At 38.8% G+C, this 8,454-nt stretch overlaps 1 pseudogene; it reads left to right on the top strand.

Annotated features, from left to right (window-relative positions):
- The first annotated feature begins 1,043 nt into the window (after positions 1-1,043).
- On the top strand, positions 1,044-1,274 carry LOC114900496 (annotated as a pseudogene).
- Positions 1,275-8,454: the final 7,180 nt, after the last annotated feature.

Here is an 8,454-nt window from a genome sequence, read left to right as displayed (position 1 = left end):
AGAGTGAATTGCTCATTGAGAGGTTAAAGCTGTGTGTGGGTTTACTGTTGTCATTAGAAATGGATCCTTAGACCTGTCCTCTCCTGCACCCAAAATAGGATAATATGAATGTGTTCTTCTCCAAAAAAAAATATGAACGTTCTTTTATCTTTTAAGAACAAGTTAAATCATTCACAATGTGGTGTGAATCATAAAGAAACATAATCTCGGGTTTGTGTTAAGGAGGAAACGTGTACCTCTAAAAATGTACAGTGTCTTGTGAAGAGAAAATTCCTCCTGAATATTGCTTGTTTTTTCCTTCCTGCTAATTTTAGAGGTGTTACCACACAAAACCTGCCTGCATTCAAGATGCAGTGATTGCCAGTGTTTCAATCAGATGGCACTGATAGAAGTGTGATGAGTTTGTACCAATAACACATTTAAAAATAATTTGTACTAAAAATATGCTCTGTAAGACTTAATTAACATCCAGAGTTCCCAGTTTATACACGAGATATAAACAGAAAATATATTTTAAAATCTTTATTGCAAGCTTGTATGAAAATTGAATGTATAAATGAGGCAGAGGGTTGTGTAAGGCCATTTGCTAACTAGACAGCTTGGCTAAAAGGGATGTAGACCAGGAGAGGAGTGGGTGACAGATGTGATTTTTATCACCTGTGACCTCATGACTCTTATCATAAGTGGGCTAGATCACAGTAAATTTACCATTTTTTCTATGTCTTCTATGGTCAGATCAGAGGATGAAGCCCCTGCACTGTAACTGGGTTGTTATACCTGGGGAATTTGGACCTCAGGAACAATAGGTAGGAAGAGGGGATAATGCAATTTTAAAGTCTAAATGGCATCCATAGCCTTATAACTCTGTGCTAAATCCACATCAGTATCAGGGCATCCTCCACTAACAGGACCGTCTCCCTCCTCTGCCAGTTCGCCCATCCTCAAGACGCCAAGCTGACTGAGAGAGCCGCAGAATTACAGCGTGGCGTCGGCGGGACGAAGCGCGCGCCCAGGTCCCTGTCACGAGAAGGAGGAGGTTGTGATGCGCGGAGGGGAAATGGCTGCCGAAAACAAGCCGGAAGAACGTTTCCCAAAGTGTATTCTGCGGAATTAGCACCTGCAGTGTTCTCAACACCGTGCCACCTATAGATGATCATGGGAATAGCAATAGTCATGTAAAAATCTTTTCACCGAAAAAGCTGCTTGAGTGTCTGCCGAAATGTTCAAGTTTACCCAAAGAGAGGCACCGTTGGAACACTAATGAGAGATTATGATGTAGCAGTCCTTTTGGATTTCTTTTTCATAATGTGTGACCCTTCACCTCTGATCCCCTGACATGCATTACCTTGGTAACCATTTCATTTTTAAATTTAATTTCATTTTTTCATTTTGGTGTACAAGCTGTAATATTTCATCTCTCGAAGTGTAACTGGCTGATTTCCTTAAATAGAGATACCCCTCTGAATGATAAATTTGCAAAATGCTGTCTTTATTTTCTGTATTAAAATTGATTTCAATTTTAAAAATAAAGTGTAATCTGTGTTTTCATCCTTTAAAAAAAAAACAAAAACAGGGCTTCCCTAGTGGCGCAGTGGTTGAGAATCTGCCTGCCAATGCAGGGGACATGGGTTTGAGCCCTGGTCTGGGAAGATCCCACATGCCGCGGAGCAACTGGGCCCATGAGCCACAGTTACTGAGCCTGCACGTCTGGAGCCTGTGCTCCACAGAGAACAAGAGAGGCAGCGATAGTGAGAGGCCCGCGCACGGTGATGAAGAGTGGACCCCGCTTGCCACAACTAGAGAAAGCCCTCGCACAGAAACGAAGACCCAACACAGCCATAAATTAATTAATTAATTTTTTAAAAATTAAAAAAAAAAACAAACTTACCTGCAGAAGTGGCTTGGCCGTGGGGAGAGTTACTGAAGATGAAGATGGAAAATATCAAACATGTTTCCCTAGGAAAGTAAATCCTCCTCCAACCTACTCTCTTCTAGTGCTTGCATGTGTTCACCTGGTTTTCTTCTCTAGCACATATTCCGTGGTTTCCTGAAAGGCGGGGACCAGTTTAATTCTGGGCCTGGCATGAAACAGTACACAGTGAATGTGGACAGAAGAAAGAATGTACAGGGAGAGTGATGAGAGAGCATAAGAGGAAAAAAACGGAGAAAAGGGGAAGAGGAAGAAAGACATTTAGGAAGGAGATACTTTAACTTAATTGTCTTAAGTCACCATCTATTGTATTCCCCCAAATGCCCCCTTTCAAATCTGCTTGTCATATCAGAGATGTCCAAGAAATAGCACCTGTTTAAGCAGATGTTTTAAAAACACTTTGTATATAAATTAGCAGATTTAATTTTTAGCTGTGGAGGAATGCTATGTAGTAGGTATCGTAAGAAAGGTAAATATTATCTTCTTTATAAAAAGAGAAACAAAATCTCATAGAGTATAACACTAGATTACAAATTCTGTTCTGCTGGATTCTACTTAGTTTTTAAGGTTCTGTTTGATCTCATCTCCTTCAGGATGCCCACCACAACAGCTCTAGTTCACAGTGCTTTCTTGGGTCTCTGAAAAAACACTAGAAAATAGGATTTAGTCCTTATCCAAATATTGCTTCTTAGCTTTGATTATGTTTTGTTCATGCATCTTCTTTCCATCTAGATAACAAACCCTTGGAGTATGCCATATTTTCAAACATCTGACAAAGAAAAGGAACTTAATAATCATTCTTTGATTGGTGGACCAGGGAGCATCACATAATATAGAATTACAGGGAAATATACATCATTTAAATAGATTCTGATTCAAATGCTTATCAAGGACCTAGAACTCTAGAAAATTTTAAAGTTTGGTGGGTGTTCTCCTGCCATGCTTATCTTTACCTTGAGTATATTTCGATATCTGTATTTCTTAGACTATGCATAACCTCTGCTTTATATCAACGGAGTCATTTCCAGTGGTTCTCCCTTTAAATGTATCTTCTAATTGGCTATCAGCACATTCTTTCCATAATTAGTCTACAGCAGTCACTTGCTTAAATCACCTCGGTGGTACCCTGGAGATTAGAGAATAGTTCAAATTCCTCGGTTCATCTTCCATAGAACTTGCCATTCTCAAAATGCTTAATCTAATTTCATGGTTCTCTGTCTTCTTCCAGTGTCCAAGATACTTTTTCTTTACAGTCCAAACTTTAACTATCCTTCAAGATCAAACTCAACTGCTACATCCTTTCCAAAGACTTCTCTGGCTCGCGAGCTCTAGAGCCCGCGAGCCACAACTACTGAGTCCACATGCCTAGAGCCCGTGCTCCGCAACAAGAGAGGCCACCGCAATGAGAAGCCCGCGCACCGCAATGAAGAGCAGCCCCCGCTCACCGCAACTAGAGAAAGCCCGTGCACAGCAACGAAGACCCAACGCAGCAAAAACTAAATAAATAAAATAATAAATCTATTAAAAAAAAGTGAGGGTAATAACAGAACCTTCCACATAGAGTGAGGTGATCCATGCAAAACCCTTAGAACAGTCACAGAATAAGTGCTCAAAGAATAATAACTACTATTAGTATTGTTATTAATGGTCAGGGAAATTTTTTTAAAGGAGATGTATGCTTCTTATGAATCCTTAGAAGGATGAAGAAAGAAGAGCTAAGGGAATAATTTTATAAATTACATTGCTAGCCATTAGGTTCAGCCCAATATCAAAACCCATCAAAATTCTATGTGGTGGTTATTTTGATGCACATTTTTTTTTATAAATTTATTTATTTTATTTATATTTGGCTGTGTTGGGTCTTTGTTGCTGTGTGCAGCCTTTCTCTACTTGTGGCTCACGGGCTCTAGAGCGCAGCCTCAGCAGCCGTGGCGCACGGGCTCAGCCGCTCCGCGGCATGTGGGATCCTCCCGGACCAGGGCTCGAACCCGTGCCCCCTGCATTGGCAGGCAGACTCCCAACCACTGCGCCACCAGGGAAGTCCCTTGATGCACACTTTTACAGATGTGGAAACCGGCCCAAAGAAGTTAAGAAAGTTTCTCGGAAGTATTGTCCAGTAAGAAGCAAAGATGGAAATCAAATGTTACAGTTCTGATTTCACATTGTGCACCTTTTACTCTACATAGGGATGCCTGCTTCCTGCCCGTTTACTCATAATAAGATGTGAGTCACTAGGACTGTTAAGGCAGTGCACTGTTAAAGCAGAATCTGAGCTCTTCTCTGCCCACTCATCTAAAATGCCTTTTGTTCTGATGGCACAGTCTTTACAACTGGTAATGGAAGAGAAAGGGAAACGTATTCATTTCAATTTTATTTTAAAGGAATGTTAGAGTGAGTTAGGTTGGGGGAAGAATTTTGTCTTTTGACCAGTGTAACTAGACAATTTTAATCTTGAATTCTTTTTGAGAACACTGTCAGGCTCCAAGGAGCAAAACTAGAATACAGTCACTTCTCTCAATATGTGTTTAGGGATTGCAATAAAATGAAAATTTCTACCCAATAGAAAGCACACTTTGAATTATTGATAGTCTGACACTCTTGTGTGGGTTTTCCCTTTTAGTGCTGAGTTACATGCAAATTTGGTGATGTTAAAAAGTCGTATTATGCCATTTTAGAAAAGGGGTAAACAGTGAGATTCTGAGTTCATGATAATTGAATTTTAAACATTCCCCAATTTTTCTTCCTTATCTTAAAGTTTCACATTCATATCCTGCGGCCATCTGCAGTGTCTCAATGTAACAATCCATCAGCTTGATTTTCAGCCTATTCTATGCATGCCTCAAGCATAAAACATGCCTATCTACCAGGCCAGCTCAGAAAAACACTTGCTTTGGAAAAATCTAATTAGTTACTGTCCATTATTTGTGTATGTTAACCTCTGGCCGTGCACCTTAGTTAGGAAAGACCTTGAATTGCTTTTTCTGGAGGGCGTTATTTGAGGTTAATTTTCACTTTTGTTTATTATTACACTGTTTCATCACCTGGAAATTACTCTGAAAATACCTGGAGGAATAACCAGTTCCATGTTAAAGTACTCTTCTCCATAACAAGAGAGCGTAATTATGTATTCACATGTCCATATCTATAATTTGGTTTCATAACAGAACACACATGTAATTTCACAAAAATCTATCTGCATTGCATCTGTACAATTTAAAAGAAACTTGACGATTTCTTACTTCAGTGAATTTTGAACTATAGGCATATCAGTATTTTATTATCATCTGTTTTACCATTAACAGCAAATTCAAAAACAATGACTCCATACTGCCCACTCTACAACATTCTGACCCAGCACGTGTATGCTTTTTCCCCAGAGACTCTTTTACCCCAGACTTCTACCCAGTTACAAGTTGAATGTGCTACCAACAAGTCTTTTAGCTTTTAAATAATCCTTTTTTTCTTTGTATCTAAGGTATTTTATTCTCAGAATCTGACAATTTTAGTATTACCTAAATCTTCCAGAATCCAAATTCAACATTAGTCCCCAAACCCAAATTGAATTTTTCTTCCAGCTTTATTGAGATAAAATCGACATACAGTACTGTATAAGTTTAAGGTGTATAGCATAATAACTTGACTTACATACATTATGAAATTATTATCACACTAAGTACAGTGAACACTCATATAGATACAAAATTAAAGAAAAAAATTTTTCTTTATGATGAGAAATCTTAGGATTTACTTTCTTAACAACTTTCAAATATAACATACAGCAGTTTTAATTATATTTATAATGTTGTCCATTATATCCTTTGTACTTACTTATCTTACACCTGGGAGTTTGTACCTTTTGACTGCTTTCATTCAGTTCCCCAACCCTCCACCTCTGGTTACCACAAATCTGACCTCTTTTTCTTTTCTTTTTTGATATCTTTACTGAAGTATAATTGCTTTACATTGTTTTGTTAGTTTCTGCTGTATAACAAAGTGAATCAGCTATACGTATACACATATCCCCATATCCCCTCCCTCTTGTACCTCCCTCCCACCCTCCCTATCCCACCCCTCTAGGTGGTCACAAAGCACTGAGCTGCTGATCTCTTTTTCTATGTTTGTTTGTTTGTTTTTGAAGTATAGTTGACCTACAATATTATGTTAGTTCCTGTTACACAACATAGTGATTTGATGTTTCTATACATTTAAAAACGAACACCACAATAAATCTAGTTACAATATGTCATCGTACAAAGATATTACATAGTTATTGATTATGTGCTTCACACTGTACATTTCACACTTATAACTCACCAAACTTATTTTGCAGGTGGGAGTTTGTACCTCTTAACCTCCATCACCTATTTCTTGCCTCCCCCTACTCTCTTCCCCTCTGGCAACCAACTGTTTGTTATTTGTGTCTGTAACTCTGTTTCTGTTCTGTTATCTTTGTTTTTTGTTTGTTTGTTTTTAAGATTCCACATATAAGTGATAACATACAGGATTTGTCTTTCTCTCTTTCAGGCATATTTCCAAAACACAATTCACTTTTCCATCCAAGAAGTAATGTCTTACAAATTACTCTTGCATCTTGATCAAATAAAAGATCCTGAAAATAGGGACTTCCCTGGTGGCACAGTGGTTGGGAATCTGCCTGCCAATGCAGGCAGGGGTTGGAGACACGGGTTGGAGCCCTGGTCTGGTAGGATCCCACATGCCACAGAGCAACTGGGCACGTGCACCACAACTACTGAGCCTGTGCTCTAGAGCCCCCAAGCCACAACTACTGAGTCCTCATGCCACAACTACTGGGCCCGTGAGCCTAGCACCCATGCTCCACAACAAGAGAAGCCACTGCAATGAGAAGCCTGCACACCACAGCGAAGAGCAACCGCCGCTCAGCACAACTAGAGAAACCCTGCGCGCAGCAGCGAAGACCCAGTGCAGCCAAAAATAAATAAATAAATTTTTAAAAAAAAGATCCTGAAAATAAATGTGTCTTAGTCAGGAAACTCAGCAACAGAGCTAGAATATCAACTCGAATGAAGTTTTCAATTACTTATATTTTAAATGGAGTTGGTCTACTATTGCTTAGATTTCAGACTCTAAAATATCATTTCCCTCTTAATGGGACCAGGACCCCTGTTTGTGACAGGATAAACCTACAACGTCCCATCATTCCAGAAGCTATCAGAGTAGGAAGGTCATGTCAAAAGGACTTAGGACCAATTCAAAGAAACTTCCTGTCAACCCCCAACCAAAAAAAAAAAGCAGTGAGGAACAAACAAAATGAAATAGAAAACATGGTGTTTTAATATAGATCATTCCATATTTAGTAGAAAAAAAAGTTGGTCACCTTTTAAGCATGCTAGAAGCATGATAGACAAGTAACTTGTTATTTTAAAAAGTATAAAATATAAGTAATGCCTTTGCCAGCAGGGTAACCGAATAATTGATTACAGAAAATTTCTTATTTATGGAAGTATTACAGCTGATAGTGAAGAATAGACGAGAGCATATCACCAGTTTTCAACCCTGCAGTGCGCCACAATGGATCTAGGCAATGATCGTCAATGGCTGCTAACTTCCAGAACATTCCGGAGAAACTTAAGAACTTTCTGCATATCAATAGTTTACGTTCTAGGTTTATGGTGTTAATAATGGAGGAACCTGCACCTGAGCTCTGAATGTAGAGCATTTCCTAGGAGCTTGTTGTTCCTGTTTAAACATATCAGCACAGTGGATCTGTTTTTCCTTCCTTTCTCCAGCCAGCTTTCTGCTTGTAAACATAGAATTTGTATGTCATCATGAATAGAGCAGGAAAACCCAAAGGACTACAACCTAATTGTAATTTCTAGTTTCTACAATATCTCTTCTGACTGTTATTGAGTTTCAGTCTCTACTGAGACTCGTCTGCTTCACACTCACCATGACTTCATCTCTGAACAATGGCAGTAGCCACCTGACTGTTCTTTCATCTACTCTGCCACCAGAATTGGCTTTCAAGGTCACTGGGACCGTCGCAATACTTCATTTTGCTGAAATTTCCCAAGATTTTGTCCATAGAATGCACCTATACCAACTTCTTCTGGACTTAATTCTTTCCATTTTACATTCTGTTACATCCCTCGTTGTAATTTACACTCTCAGTAGACTCAACTATGCCCCAGGTCTCATGTGATCACATGTGCTATTCCATAAGCCTCGACTAGTCTTACACCTAGTTGTATCTTGTAGATTTCAACTTATTAAAACATTTCATGTGCGTGTGTGTATATGCATGCGCACACACGTGGGCTAATATCTGAAACTGTAAAAAGTTGGATACTTGCAATAGGAAAGCATTTATTAATGGGCTTAAAGTCTGTTTCTGCTCCAATGCATGTGTCGTAATGCAAATTGGCTCATATCCAATTAGTATATAGAATATTGACGCCAATAAAATCTAGAAGTCAAGCTGATTTATTCACAATTTTTTCCATTAATATTATTATGCTCCAATTTAGAGCAGCTAAATGCAACAT

Source organism: Monodon monoceros, unplaced genomic scaffold, assembly GCF_005190385.1.
Source record: "Monodon monoceros isolate NGI ecotype Baffin Bay Population unplaced genomic scaffold, NGI_Narwhal_1 Super_Scaffold_19, whole genome shotgun sequence".
Taxonomy (NCBI): Eukaryota; Metazoa; Chordata; class Mammalia; order Artiodactyla; family Monodontidae; genus Monodon; species Monodon monoceros.
The sequence above is the reverse complement of the archived record's forward strand: the minus strand, read 5'-3'. Positions and strand labels throughout refer to the sequence as shown.